The following is a 15,712-nucleotide window of genomic DNA, read 5'->3' on the forward strand; positions in this document are numbered from 1 at the left end:
GGGCTGTGTAGGGAGGCTCCCAGTCTGCTCAAATGATGGCTGAATGGGGCTTTGTTAATTCACACTGCTCCACCTTCCCAACTCTGGGACAATCAGCTGAGGTTGCAGGGAAGGCTAATGTCCACGCCCAGTTTTGTGGTGTGTGCCTGTTATTTGAAGCACTTCCGTCACACTGGGTTGTCTGGGGCAGCTCTGGGCTATGGGGCTGGCGATGGGCAGGAGCGTTTCCTGTCCACCAGGATGGTGGCTGTGAGCGGACACCCCCCTTTTCTTGGGAAGTTGTGGTGTTTAGTGAATTTTCTCAGCCACTGAATTATTGCCTTTTGTCTCAGAGCTCTCTTAGTTCTGCTCTTGACTTGACGTGCCCAAATTGAAAGCCTTTGAAGCTTTCTGTATTGGGCTTCTTAGAGTAATTGTTTTAGAAAAAGAAAAAAGGATTAAAAAAAAAAAAAAAATGGGCCCACCTCAGAGATCTAATGGGTTATTGAAATGCTAAGAGACAAAGCAACCAGGGCCATTAGGGAAAGGTCCACAGGGCAGAGAGATCGGCTTTTCTTCGGGATTTGCATATGCGCCTTAGGGCCTGAGCTCCGCCCTTCCCCTTTCTGTGTTCACCAGAACTCCAAAAATCCTCTGCTTTTATTTTGGAGTTTTTCGTGTTGTTTTTTTTTTTTCTATGCCTGTCTCCTCTCTGCTGGGCTGGCTGCTCTCAGATTCTCTGGTGTCTGGTCTCAGTCTATCTATGGTTGGAGTCTGGATCAGTAGAATGAGTTTCCGATAAGAGCAGCCACTGCAGTTCTCCCTTCTCCTTCCCGGAGCTGACAGCCTCTCCTCCCACGGGACTGAGCCTGGCAGGGAGGGGCGCGGGTCCCCTGGCCGCAAAAACTTACAGATTTCGCTGATCTCAGCAGTTCCACGTTTTCATGAGTGTTGTGTGAAGTATGCCCAAAGACAGATTGCTCTGTGGTGTCCAGTCCACGCAGTTCCTGGCTTTCTACCTACTTTCCTGGAGGAGTAAGCAACTGCGGGAGCGCACGAGTCCAAAGTCTGCAGAGCCATCAACAAGCTGTCAACTCCAAGGAAGATTTCCGACAAACTCCTCGGGAAACGAACCGACAACTTTGACGAACTCCTCAGGAAACGAACCGGCAACTTTGAAGAACTCCTCAGGAAACGAACCGACAACTTTGACGAACTCCTCAGGAAACGAACCGGCAACTTTGAAGAACTCCTCAGGAAACGAACCGACAACTTTGACGAACTCCTCAGGAAACGAACCGGCAACTTTGACGAGCTCCCCAGGAAAAGCTTCACTGAGCAGCTGAAGAAGCTTCATTTACTTTTTGTCCCCCTTTTGTCTCCTCATTTATCCCTACACTGGATAAAGAGGTGGTGAGCCACAAGGTTTTCACAATCACACAGTCACACTGTATGAGCTATATAGTTACATGATCATCTTCAAGAATCAAGGATACTGGATTGCAGTTCAACAGTTTCAGGTATTTCCTTCTAGCTATTCAAGTATACTAAAAACTAAAAAGGGTTATCTATATAATGCATGAGAATAACTTCCAGAATGATCTCTCCACTCCATTTGAAATCTCTCAGCCACTGAAACTTTGTTTCATTTCTCTTTACCCTTTTGGTCAAGAAGATTTTCTCAATCCCACGATGCTGGGTCTAGGCTCATCCTCCGGAGTCATGTCCTACATTGCTAGGGACATTTATGCCCCTGGGAGTCATGTCCCACTTAAGGGGGGTGGGCAGTGAGTTTACCAGCTGAGTTGGCTTAGAGCGAGACAGGCCACATCTGAGCAGCAAAAGAGGTTCTCTAGGGTTGACTCTTAGGCATCATTATAACTAGGCTTAGCCTATCTTTTTCAGTATCAAGCTTTGTAAGGGCAAGCCCCAAGATCAAGGACTCAGCCTACTAAGCTGGTGGTCCCCAATGCTTACAAGAATACCAGGAATTCCCCAGGAGGGGTAGTTTAATGTTTCCACATTTTTCCCCAGGGTTTCAAGGGGGCTTTGCAAATACTTTTTATTCTCTGCTCAAATTACCCTGGGATGTATCAGGGCTTCATGCTAACCTGTACAAACAGCAGACCTCACTCCCTAGTCTAGGTTCCATGTAATTATGGCATTTGAATAAACTCACCATACAAGTTAAATTATATAATGTGCTACAGAAAGTATAGATTTGGTCCCACACAGAAGTTGAAGTTTTAAAAGACAGTTAATATCATCCTGTACCCTTTAGTTGGATCTACCCCAATCTCAACCAAGTGCATTTCATTTATATCTCCAGTTGAAGTCTCATCTCTTTTTCAGCCTCTTTAGCAGTTGGTTCATGGGGCAATGCTGACACTTACAGCTGCCAAACTCTGGCTCTGAGTTCCAGGTGCCACACAAATACCCGAAGCTCCAGGGACCGACCACGTCACACACAAACAGCTCAGAATCTCAAAATTTAGAAATAACTGTTACAACTCATGAATAAATGTGACTGCAGTAAGAGTTTACAATGTAGGAACCTTTATATAAGCCTTCCCCTTAGAGCCCATGCTCCCAGATTCAATTCTCAGAGTTTACACGTTATTAGTCTATATTATTGAGACATTATAATGTTTGTCTTTTCATTTCTTGTTTATTTCACTCAACCTGCTGTCCTCATGGTCCATTCACTTTTGTACATCATAGCTTCATTCTTGCTACTCCCTCATGTAAAAACATTCTTATGTTTATATATTTAATCACACACATTGACCACTCTAAGTTTCATTAAGTTATATAGTCCCAGTCTTTATCTTGTCTTGTCTTTCCTTCTGGTGTCATACAGACTCCTAACCTTCTTTCAACCGTATGCACAGTCATCTTTTTTCAGTGTACTTACAATATCGTGCCACCATCACACAGTATTGTGCTATCCATTTCTGGATCTACACCATCAATCCTCTAGAACATTCTGTGTAACTGTTTCAACATCAAATGCCTTATCTCTACCCTCTTTCTAATCTCTTGATACCTTCATTTCTACACTCTTCTCCAAACCTCTCTCTCCTGCCTTTTCCTATCTCTCTGTAGCACTCCCTTAAGTATTTCCTGTAGAGGAGGTCTCCTGTTCACGAACTCTCTCAGTGTCTGTTTATCTAAATATTTTAAACTCTCTCTCATTTTTGAAGGACAGTTTTTTAGGATATAGGATTCTTGATTGGCAGTTTTTCTCTTTTAGTATCTTGAATATGTCATACCACTGCCTTCTTGCCTCCATGGTTTCTGCTGAGAGATACACACTTAGTCTTATTGAGTGTCCCTTGTATGTGATGGATTGCTTTTCTTCTGCTGCTTTTGTAATTGTCTCTTTGTCTTTGACATTTGAAAATGTGATTAATAAGTGTCTTGGAGTAGGTCTGTTTGGATCAATTCTGTTTTGGGTACACTGTGCTTCTGGGACCTATAATTTTATGCCTTTCATAAGAGTTGGAAAATTTTTATTGACTATTTCCTCTATTTTTCCTTCTGCCACTTTTCCCTTGTCTTCTCCTTCTGGATATCTATAACATGTAAATTCTTGCACTTCATGTTGTCCTTCAGTTCCCTGAGACCCTGCTCATATTTTCCCGTTCTTTTCTCTATCTGTTCCTTTGTGTGCAGGATTTCAGATGTCCGTTCATCTGCCTCTCCATATCTGCTGTTGTATGTCACTGTTGTGTTTTTCATCTCTTCTGTTGTGCTTTTCATTCCCATAAGTTCTGCCATTTGTTTTTTCAAGCTTACAAATTCTTCCTTATGGTCACCCAGTGTCTTTATATCCTTTATCTCTTGTGTCACATTCTCTCTCACCCCATTGATTAAATTTAAAAGATTTGTTTGAACATCTATAATTGGTTGTTTCAACTCCTGAATTTCAGTTGAAATGATAGTTTCTTCCTTTGACTGGGCCATGTCTTTCTGTTTCCTGATGTGGCTCATGATTTTCTGCTGTCTTGGCATGTGGTTTTCTTGATTGGTTTATTCTGGAGGTTGTTTTCTCTCTTTTGTGTAATGTTTTCCTCTTGGTTGACTTTGATCTCTATCTTTCCTTTGTTTCTCTCCCTGCCCAATTGTCAGATTGCCTCTGTCCCCCAGTTTTCTCCCCCAAATCAGGCACCCACCGTGGCCTGCCATAGGGATGGGAGGTAGGCACTGGGCACCCCAGCAAGTTCACTGTGTGTGGTAATGCAAATCTGCTGGCTTCCAGTGGTGCTCTGTTTTCTACCAGCTAGCAAGACCTGGGTTTGTTTTGGGTCCCTGCTTTGACAGTTGGGTCTTCCCTATTTCTCAGCCAAAACAGGGTTGGGTTTCCTTCTGTATAGGGCATATAGAACAGTTCCACTGTTCCTAAGAAAGGGTCCTTGCAGTTTTCAGACTGTCCAGCAGATCGTGCTGTTCGGTAACTTAATTGTCCTCAGAGGCTGCTCTGCCTAAGAGGATGGCCGCTGGCTGTTGCTTCCCTCAAGGGTGGGGGAAGGGCTTTCATACCCATGGCTGGAAACTTCTCTGTCTACGTTTCTTCAGTCTCTTTGTCCCTCACTGATCTGGGCCTTGAAATGTACTCTCCTGTCCACTGGGTCTTCAAATGGTGTGGGTGTTTTTCACTGCTGTGAAATTTTAAAATCTGTATCCCTGGTGCAAGGGTTCCCATCTGTTGTTTCTGTGCCTTTCCTGCACGGAGACTGAGTGAGGGGGAGGGGAGAGGACTGGCTGGTCTGAGATGGAAAATTCCTACCTGATACTTCTCTTTCTTCAGTTCGGCATTTGCAGGGTCTTATTCCAGTCTATATTTTCTTCCAGAGTTTCAAACAATTCAGAATTGTCCTTTTTTTCGTTGACTCTCTGGAGAGAATTTTCAGTAGCTGTTTTATGTCACCATGTTGATGACATCACCCCCTCTCCTCCATTTTTGAAGGACAGTTTTGCCTGATATAGAATTTTTGGTTGGCAGTTTTTCTCTTTCAGTATCTTAAGTATATCATACCACTGCCTTCTCACCTCCATAGATTCTACTGAGAAATTCATACATAGTCTTATCGAGCTTCCTTTGTATGTGATGGATCGCTTTTCTCTTGCTGCTTTCAGAATTCTCTCTTTGTCTTTGACATTTGATAACCTGATTATTAAGTGTCTTGGAGTCGCCTACTTGGGTGTATTCTGTTTGGGATACACTGTGCTTCTTGGATCTGTCATTTTATGTCTTTCATAAGAGATGGAAAATTTTCAGTAATTATTTCTTCCACGATTTTTTCTGCCCCTTTTCCCTTCTCTTCTCCTTCTGGGATACCCATGACACATATATTTGTGCACTTCATGTTGTCTTTCAGTTCCCTGAAAAGACGTATTTTTCCATTCTTTTCCCTATCTGTTCTTTTGCATGTAAGATTTCAGCTGTCTTGTCCTCCAATTCATGAATCCTTTCTTCTGCCTCTTCAAATCTGCTGTTACATATGTTTCCCTTGTGTTTTTCATCTCTTCTATTGTGCCTTTCATCCCTATAAGTTCTGTCAATTGTTTTTTCAAACTTCCAGGTTCTTCCTTATGTTCGCCCAATGTCTTCTTTATTATCCTTCATCTCTTTTGCCATATCTTCCCTCAACTTGTTGATTTGATTTTTGAATTGATTTAGGAGAATTGTTTGATTAATAATTAGTTGTTTCAATTCCTGTATCTCAGTTGAAGTGTAATTTTGTTCCTTTGACTGGGCCATATCTTTGTTTTTCCTGATGTGATTTGTAATTTTTTGTTGTCTAGGCATTTGGTTTCCTTAATTACTCCAATTAGATTTTCCCAGACCAGACAGGCCCAGGTCTCAGGAGGAGACCGAGTTCGGTATCAGGTTTCCCCGAGAGTGAGACCAACAGACTTTCCTGTGATGCCTGTAGACTCTGTGCTTTTCGTATCCCACCCAGTAGGTGGCGTTTGTCAGCCCGCAGCTCCCAGTGGTGTAAAAAGCTGCGGTCTCTTTGATTCTCACTGGACCCTGTCCTGTCCAGGGGCCCAGGGTGTCAAAAGCCAAGCTTAAGTTGTTTCTGGTCCATCTCCCCCCCCAGGCCCTGGGATCTGAATTCATGGAGGGCAGCCACTTGACCTGGGCCCCACCCGCCTTTTCTTAGGGAAGGTGCACCCTTTAGGGAGTTATCTCATACACTTAAATTCCTCCTTTGTCTCTCTGTTAGTTCCACCCTTACCTGGGTGAGTGCTGACAATCAAAAACGACTGAGGCTTTCTCTAATGAGCTCCTTGGAATGGGAGGAAAAAAAAAGGAAAAAGAAAGCCCCTTTTCAGGGACACACCCAACTCTCCAGTTTTGCTGGTTGACTGCTGTTGCTACCTGGTTCTCTGTGCCCCTTTTCTTGGGGCACAGCTGGCTTTCCAGTATTCTGAACTCAGCTGTCTCCAAAAGCCTCTGTTTTTAGTTACTTATCTTATTTTTTTCTGTCAGCCCCATCTCTCTGCCAGGAACGACCTCAGGGTACTTTCCTGCTTGATTTGGGTCTATCTGTGCTTGTAGTTTGTATTCAGTAATTTAAATCTGTTAATTAAAACAGCAGTTGGAGCTTGGTTGAGTTACTGTCCCTTGCTCCAGGTAGCCTGCTTGTTTTTCCACAGTGAAGTTTTGCAATTCAGCCTGCCATGCTGGTGGGGGATGGCCGCCAGCTCCACGGTTTGGGGAGCTTTACTTACAGTTGTACCCCAACAGTTGTTCCAGACTATTTACTACTTGTTCCTGGCTATTTACAAGTTGCTCTAGGGGACTAACTAAATTCCACACCTCTCTATGCCACCATCTTGCCCTGCGCTCCCATGCATTTTGAGATGCTGTATTTTCATATCCATTCACCTCTAGATATTTAGCAGTTTGTCTTGCAATTCCTTGTTTGCCCCACTGATTGTTTATGAGTGTGTTGTTTAACCTCAAATTTATGAATGTTCTGGTTCTTCAATGGTTTTTGACTTCTAGTTGCATTCATTATGGTCAGAGAATGTGCTTTGAGTAATTTCAGTCTTTTTAAATTTATTGAGACTTGTTTTATGCCCCAACATATGACCCTATCTTGGAGAATGTGGCATGAGTGCTAGAGAAGAATGTATATCCTGGTAATTTGGGATGTAATGATCTATTAAGTCTAATTCATTTATCACATCATTTATGTTCTCAGTTTCTTTATTGGTTCTCTGTTGGGTTGTTCTGTCTATAGAAGAGAGTGGTATATTGAAGTCTCCCGCTATTATTATAGAAACATCTATTGCTTCCTTCAGTTTTGCCAATGTTTTTCTTGTACTTTGGAGCACCTTGATTGGGTGCATAAACATGGTTATTTCTTCTTGTTGAATTGTCCCTTATATTAATATATAGTGTCCTTCTTTGTCACTTGTGACATCTTTGTAAAGTCTATTTTGTCTATTAGTATAGTTACTCCTGCTTTCTGTTGGCTGTAGCTTGCATGAAATATTTTTTTTCCATCCTTTCACTTCCAATCTCTTTGTGTTGCTGGGTCTAAGATGAGTCTCTTGTAAACAGTATTGTTCTGGTTTGCTAATGCTGCCATTTTGCAAGACACCAGAAATGGATTGTCTTTTATAAAGGGGGTTTATTTGGTTACACAGTTACTGTCTTAAGGCCATTAAGTGTCCAAGGTGAAGCATCAATGATAGGGTACCTTCACTGGAGAAAGGTCATTGGCATCCAGAAAACCTCTGTTAGCTCAGAAGGCACGTGGCTGGCATATGCTTGCTCCCAAGTTGCATTTCAAAATGGTGTTCTCCAAAATGTATGTGTTAGCTTTCAATGGCCATCTTTAAAGTGTCTGTCTCAGCTGCAGCTAGCAGTGAGCTCCTTCTGTCTGAGCTTTCATAAGGCTCCAGTGAACTAATCAAGACCCACACTGAATGGTCAGGGCCACACCTCTATGGTAGCATTCAATCAGAGGTCACACCCTAACCAAAGGTGCCACTCACAGTTGGGTAGGTCACATCTCCATGGAAACAACCCAATCCCAGTATCCCACCAGATTGGATTAAAAGATCATGCTTTTTCTGAGTGACATAATATATCCAAACTGGTATAGGTGTATTGGTGGTTCATACTTTTAATCCATTCTGCCTATCTTAATCTTTTAATTGGGGAGTTTAATCCATTCTCATTCAATGTTATTACTGTAAAGGCAGTTCTTCTTCAGTCAACTATCTTATCCTTTGGTTTTTATTTGTCAGATCTGTTTTCCCCTCTTTTTTCCCCCCTTTAAATTTCCCTTACTAACACTCTTCAGTTCTGCGCCCTTCTCCAGACCTCTCTCTTTTCTTTTTTTCTCAGTGGGTAGAACTCCCTTTAGTATTTCTTGCAGGGCAAGTCACTTGTTAACAAATACTCTTTGCATTGTTTGTCTCTGAAAATTTTAAAACTCTCCCTCAATTTTGAAGGACAGCTTTGTTGGATAAACAATTCTTGGCTGGCAGTTTTTCTCTTTCAGAATTCTAAATATGTCATACCACTGCCTTCTCGCCTCCATGCTTCCCTCTTTGTAGTCAGTACTTTGTCTTATGTGGTTTCCCTTGTATGTGGTGAATCATTTCTCTCCTGCCACCTCCAGGAGTTTCTCCTTGTCTTTAGCATTTGACAATCTGATTAGTATGCCTCAGAGTGGGTTTATTTGAATTAATTTTATTTGGAGTTCATTGGGCATCTTTGATTTCCTTATTTGTGTCATTTAGAAGGGTTGAAAAGTTTTCCCCAACTGTGTCTTCAAATACTCTTCCTAGCTCTTTACTCTTTTTTTTAATTCAATTTTATTGAGATATATTCACATACCATACAGTCACCCAGCATGTACAATCAGTTGTTCACAGTACCATCATATAGTTGTGCATTCATCACCCAATCTATTTTTTGAACATTTTCCTTGTACCAGAAAAAGTGAAAATAAGAATAAAAAATAAAAGTAAAAAAGAATACCCAAATCATCCCCCCTACTTCCACCCTATTTTTCATTTAGTTTTTGTCCCCATTTTTCTACTCATCCATCCATACACTGGATAAAGGGAATGTGATCCACAGGGTTTTCACGATCACACTGTTACCCCTTGTAAGGTGCATTGCTATGCAATCGTCTTCAAGAGTCAAGGCTACTGGGTTGCAGTTTGATAGTTTCAGGTATTTATTTCTAGCTATTCCAATGCATTAAAACCTACAAAGGGTTATCTGTGTAGTGCATAAGAATGCCCACCAGAGTGACTTCTTGACTCCACTTGGAATCTCTCAGCCACTGAAACTTTGTTTCATTTCACATCCCCCTTTTGGTCAAGAAGATGTTCTCAATCCCTGGGTGTCAGGTCCAGATTCATCCCCTGGAGTCATATCCCACATTGCCAGGGAGATTTATACCCCTGGGAGTCAGATCCCACATGAGGGGAGGGCAGTGAGTTCATCCACTGAGTTGGCTTTGCTAGAGAGAGAGGGTCACATCTGTGTAACAAACAGGTACTCAGGGGGAGACTCTTAGGCACAGTTATAAGCAAGTTTAGCCTCTCTTTTGCAGTATCGAGCCTCATAAGGGCAAGTCCTGTGATAAAGGGCTTGGTACATCAAACCATCAGTCCTCAACATTTGTGAGAACATCAGCAACAATCCAAGTGAGGAGGGCCAACACCTCTGCATTTCTCCCCAGCTCCTCAAGGGGGCCCTGCATATATATTTTTATTCTCTGCCCAAATTACTTTGGGATGTGTCACTATTTCACACTAACCTATGCAAACCTGCCAGGTCTCACTTCCTATTAAAAGTTCCATGTAATTATGTTATTTGAGCAAACTGTATGAGTTAAATTGTTTAGGAAATATAGATCTTGCACCAACTAAACATCTCTTCCCTTTGTCTCATATGGAATTTGAGGTTTTAAAATCCAGTCAGTATTGTCCTTTACCCTTTGGCCTGATCTGCACTAGTCCTATGCCTGTTTCATTCATGTCTAGTTGAAGTCTGGATCCTTTTTCAGCTTTTTTTAACAGTTGCTATATGTTCTAATACTGACATTCATATCTGCCGAGTTCTAGCTCTGAGTTTCAGGTGTCACACAGATACCCAAAGTTCCAGGGATTGATGAGGTTGTACACAAAAGGATCGATCAGGTTATGCACAAAGGGATCAGCATCTCGGAATCTGGAGGTAGCCATTACAATTCAGGAATAGATGGGACTGCTATAAGAGCTTACAATCTAGGGACAATTACAATAAGCGTTTCCCTGATAAGCTGTGCCCTGAGGTTCAGTTCTGAGTTTACACATTGTTTAGTCCGTATTGGTGAGACATTATCATGTTTGCCTTTGTTACTGGCATAGTTCACTCAAAATTCCTAGCCCTTTACTCTTTACCTCTGGCACACCAGTGATTCTTATATTTGTGCATTTCATGTTGTCTATCATTTCCCTGAGATCCATTTCAATTTTTTTTTTAATTTTTTCAAGTTTGTTCTTTTGTGCCTTCACATTCAATTGCCTTGTCCTCTAGTTCATGTATTATTTCTTCTGTCACTTCAAATCTGCTGTTGTGTGTCTCTAATATATTTTTAATTTGATCAACAATATCTTTTAGTTCCATAAGATCTAATTTTTTACTTACTCTTTGAAATTCTTGTTCATACTCTTCTGGAATCTTCTTGATGTCCTTTATGTCCTTAGCCAACTCATTGATGTTGTTTGGAGATTTGTGCTTACTTGATTAATTGCTCCAAGTTCTGTGTCTCCTCTGGCTTTTTAATTTGGTTCTTTGGGTTGTTCATATTGTCTTGTTTCTTCATGTGCATTATGATTTTCTGTTGTTGGCCTCATGGTATTTGCTTATAATGATAAGGTTATTTTGGGAAATGCAGGATTATTTGAACATTTATCTGTAATTTGACAGAGCTACAGCTTGGTAGAGTGTACTTTCCCTGCCCTACAAGCAGAAGGCCCTCTTGAGCCACCTGTTACTCTCAGACCAGCTCTCTCCCAACTTTGCCTGTGCACTAGACAGGGTCCAACCTGGATGGAAAACCAATCAGTGTACCAGTTCTCTGTGTGCATTTGGTACCACCAGCCCTGTGGGGGGGGGTGGCCCTGCACGATTTGACATGGAGTCATTTGCCTACTTTTGAACCATACTAATTTCATATATTTTGCTACCTGGAAAGCAAATTTGGGTAGGAAGTAGCTATGGCATAGAGAGATGAAGAGAGAAAAAAGAGGGTCTTTAGAAGAATATGGTGTCTTTCCTCAAGAAATTTAAGTTTTAAATGGGAGTCCATGGAGATATTACAGATGCCAAGATATCATACGGCTGCATTATATTTCATTTTTAAGTTTAACTTATGAGGTACACATACAGAAGATTGTGTTTGTATCTTATGTACAGTTGAAGAATAGTGTATCTACCACCCAGTTTAAAGAATATTTCTCTTAAATCTTAAAAAAAAGGAACTTAACCTTTACTAACATTTATTATATCAGATGGTCACATTTCACATTAGTGAGTGTTCTAGTTTGCTAATGCTGCCAGAATGCAAAACACCAGAAATGGCCTGGCTTTTATAAAGGGGGTTTGTTTGGTTACACAGTTACAGTCTTAAGGCCATAAAGTGTCCAAGGTAACACATCAGCAATCGGTACCTTCACTGGAGGATGGCCAATGGCATCTGGAAAACCTTTGTTAGCTGGGAAGGCATGTGGCCAGTGTCTGCTCCAAGTTCTGGTTTCAAAATGGCTTTCTCCCAGGACGTTCCTCTCTAGGCTGCAGTTCCTCAAAAATGTCACCCTTAGTTGCACTTGGGGTATTTGTCCTCTCTCAGCTTCACTGGAGCAAGAGTCTGCTTTCAACGGCCATCTTCAAACTGTCTTTCATCTGCAGCTCCTGTGCTTTCTTCAAAGTGTCCCTCTTGGCTGTAGCTCCTCTTCAAAATGCCGCTCTCAGCTGCACTGAGTTCCTTCTGTTTGTCAGCTTATTTATATAGCTCCACTGATCAAGGCCCACCCTGAATGGGTGGGACCACGCCTCCATGGAAATAGCTCATCAGGGTTATCACCTACACTTGTGTGGGGCACATCTCCATGGAAACACTCAAAGAATTCCAGTCTAATCAGCACTAAAATGTCTGTGCCACAAGGTTGCATCAAAGAATATGGCTTTTCCTGGGGGACATAATACATTCAAACCGGCACAGTGAGCAAGCATGGAGGGTTTAACAGCATGTATCCTTCATTTATAGTTCATTCTTGTGACGTAATATAGTTGGCATGAGTGGTTAAATGGATTTACAGATTATGTTACCTCATTTTAACTATACCAACTCTCACAAAATAGATAACCTAAAATGATTCCTGCCAAGAAACTTTGGATGAAAGATAATACTAATAAGGGAAGCACAAGTAAATAACAAACTACAGAGTTAGATTCTCCTCCTGTTCCTAGTAGAAGCACTTCAATAGCTGTACATATAAGTGCTCAAAAAAGTTGTCAAAATTAATTAAGGATATGTTATGAGGGTTTTTGTTTGTTTTTACAAAAAGAAAAGGTGTTCCAAATTTGCTGACCTTATAAGAGATGACATGTGACTGCCAAAACCAGTTTTAAAAAAACAAACACACTTTATATATCCCAAGTTTTTTGTTCTTGTTTTTAAACAATGAGTGAGAAAGTAGCTGGTTTTGTAAAGATACTCTTTTATGGTGAATATATTTTAGAAATGGATGTTTGGATATATTTCATCATTATACGATTTTGTTGCTGGAACTGGTGGACCCTTGAAAAACCTGGACTGGAATTTTCTAACCTATTTTCAAAAAACCTCCAAATAAAGAGTTCAGAAAGCATAGTCAGTGATGCAGTGATGTATGTCTTCCTTTGATTCTACATGTATTTGTGAGATATTTCTTTTCAACAGTTGACATTAAAGGCAGATATTAAATTGAAATTAGAATAAAATCTTTAATCATCATTTCATAAAGTGTTAAATCAAGATTGCTTTGTTGTACTATAGTTTATTAACCAATTCCTTCTTATTAAAGAGTTTGGTTATTTTAGTTTTTCACTCAGAAAAATTATGTTGGATTGTTCTTAAATATATTTTGGATTATGCATATATTCATTTTCTTAGGTCATGAAATTTAAAATGACCTTTGAAGGGAAAAGAGGCATTTGATAGCTAGAATGATGGGATGAATATTCCAGGAAGGGCACAGTCTTAATAAAGACAAGAACACCTCAATATCATGAAGAATTAGAGGGACCATTAGTCCAGCCTGGCTGAAGTAGAGGTTACCCACGGGGTGGTAAAAGGCTCAAAAGGAAGATACACTTGAGCTTGTAGAAAGCCTTGAGTACCAGCCTATGATGCTTGGGATTTGTTTGGTATGTAATGAGTAATCCTTAAAGGTTTCAGAGCTGAAGAATGATGGGATGAAAACTGTTGAGAAGATTAATCTTAAAGCACTGTGCAGAATGATTTAGAGCAGAAGCAGGGGGACCAATTAGGAGATCCATATTATGACAGAAGCACAATAAAGAGAAAGCAAGTTTAGATTTTTATAAAGTAAGTAGAATAGTATCATTTTTTAGCAATTTCATTGAGATATATTCACATATCATATAATCTGTACAGAATATACAATCTTTGGTCACATTATCATCACATAGTTGTGTATTCATTACCACAGTTGATTTGAGAACATTTCTTTACTTCAAATCAAAACAAAACACATCCCATGCCCTTTATCCACCCGTATTATTACCCTTAGTACCTTTGTTACTGTTGATGAAGGAAAGTAAAAATATTGCCATTAGTTATAGCCCATAGATTGCAGGTGTATTTTTTCCCATATACCAGTCTATTATAAATTTCTTGTAATAGTGTTGTACTTTTGTTCTAGTTCATGAAAGAACATTTTTATGTCTGTACTGTTATTCACAGTCATTTTCCACCACAGTGTTCACTGTGTTATTCAGTCCTCTGTTTTATCCTCTAGCTTTCCTTCTAGTGACATACTTGACTCTGAACCTCCCCTTTCAACCACAATCACACACATAATTCAGTGCTGTTACTTACACTGACCATATTGTGCTACCATCACCTCTATCCATTTCTAAACATTTACATTCAACCTAGTTAAAAATTCTGCACACAGTAAGTATCCGCTCCCCATTCTTTACCCTTATTCTATTTCCTGGTGACCTATATTCTACATTTTAACTCTGTGTGTTTACTTATTATAATTATTTCCTGTTAGTGAGATCATGCAATATTTGGCTTTTTGCAGCTGACTTATATCACTCAACGTAATGTCCTCAAGGTTCATCCATGTTGTCGCATGCTTCAGGACTTCATTTCTTCTTACTGCTGAATAATATTCCATTGTATGTGTCTACCACATTTTGTTTATCCATTCATCAGTTGATGGACTTTTGGGTTGTTTCCATCTCTTGGCAATTGTGAGTAATGCCAGGATGAACATCGGTTTGCAAATGTCTGTTCACATCCCTGCTTTCAGTTCTTTTGAGTATATACCTAATAGTGAGATTGCCGGATCATATGGCATTTTTATTGTTATCTTCGTCAGAAGCCTCCAAACCATCTTCCACAGCAGCTATACCATGTTACAGTCCCACCACAGTGAATAAGTGTTCCAATTTCTCCACATCCTCTCCAACACTTGTAGTTTTCTGTTTAATAGCAGCCATTCTAGTAGGTGTGGCATGATATCTCATTGTGGTTTTGATTTTGCATTTTTCTGATAGCTAGTGATGTTGAGCATCTTTTCATGTACTTTTTAGCCATTTGTATTTCTTCTTTGGAGAAATGTTTATTCAAGTCTTTTGCCCTTTTTTTTTTTTTTCAACTTCTACACATTTTTGCTAAAGGAGCACTTAAGGTAAAAGGAGTAAGTTTACAATGTAAAAATTAATTGATGCATTACCAAGCCTGGGAGTCCCCACTCCTCCAGACGCAGCTGGACATGAGAGCAAAGAGCTCCCTCTTGTCTGAGTTACAGAAAATTTATAGCACTTTTGATTTACATGCAATCAAATCATATTCTATTTTTACATTTAAACCGTGAGTGGTTAAAATGATGCAAGTTGAACCACTAGTGTTTCAAGATCAAAGGAGGGTATCCACAGTGTTGTCAGAGATTAGCCTTAAATGTCTGTAAAACTTTACTGTTAATATTTCTACTAATTAAGCTATGACTTCTGTAAGAGCAATATAACATACTTTTTACTTATATAAAATTTAAAGATTAGGTTTAAAAAGATTAGGTTGTTGGTCTTTTTATTGTTGAGCTGTAGCATTTCATTATGTATTCTGGATATTAAACCCTTATTGGATATGTGGTTCCCAAATATTTTCTCCAGCATCACTTGACAAATAAGAGAAGGGAAGTAAAACAGGTTTGTTAATAGAGCTATATGTTAACCACTTTGGTAAAGTATTCTGTTTAGACTGAAATTGTAGGCTAAAAAATGACTTTGTTCTTACCGGAAATAGTTCCATGGATAATTCAGAGTTGACTGTAAATGGTTTTATACTATCAATGTTTTTTGTAAGCAGTTACGTGTAAAAGGTAGGGAAGAAATTTTTTGCAGTATCAGGGTAATGCCTGTGATAAGTGTTTCCTTCTGTCCCAGCTGCCTTCTCATTCAGCCTTTAAGGCA

General features: G+C 40.1%; 1 protein-coding gene across 5 annotated transcripts in view; it reads left to right on the forward strand.

Annotated features, from left to right (window-relative positions):
• The window catches only part of VPS54 (VPS54 subunit of GARP complex), a 152,413-nt gene that overhangs the window by 17,270 nt on the left and 119,431 nt on the right, over positions 1–15,712 (forward strand). The gene's annotated exons all lie outside the window — the stretch shown is intronic.

The sequence above is a fragment of the Choloepus didactylus genome, chromosome 17 (assembly GCF_015220235.1).
Source record: "Choloepus didactylus isolate mChoDid1 chromosome 17, mChoDid1.pri, whole genome shotgun sequence".
In the NCBI taxonomy this organism is placed as follows: domain Eukaryota; kingdom Metazoa; phylum Chordata; class Mammalia; order Pilosa; family Megalonychidae; genus Choloepus; species Choloepus didactylus.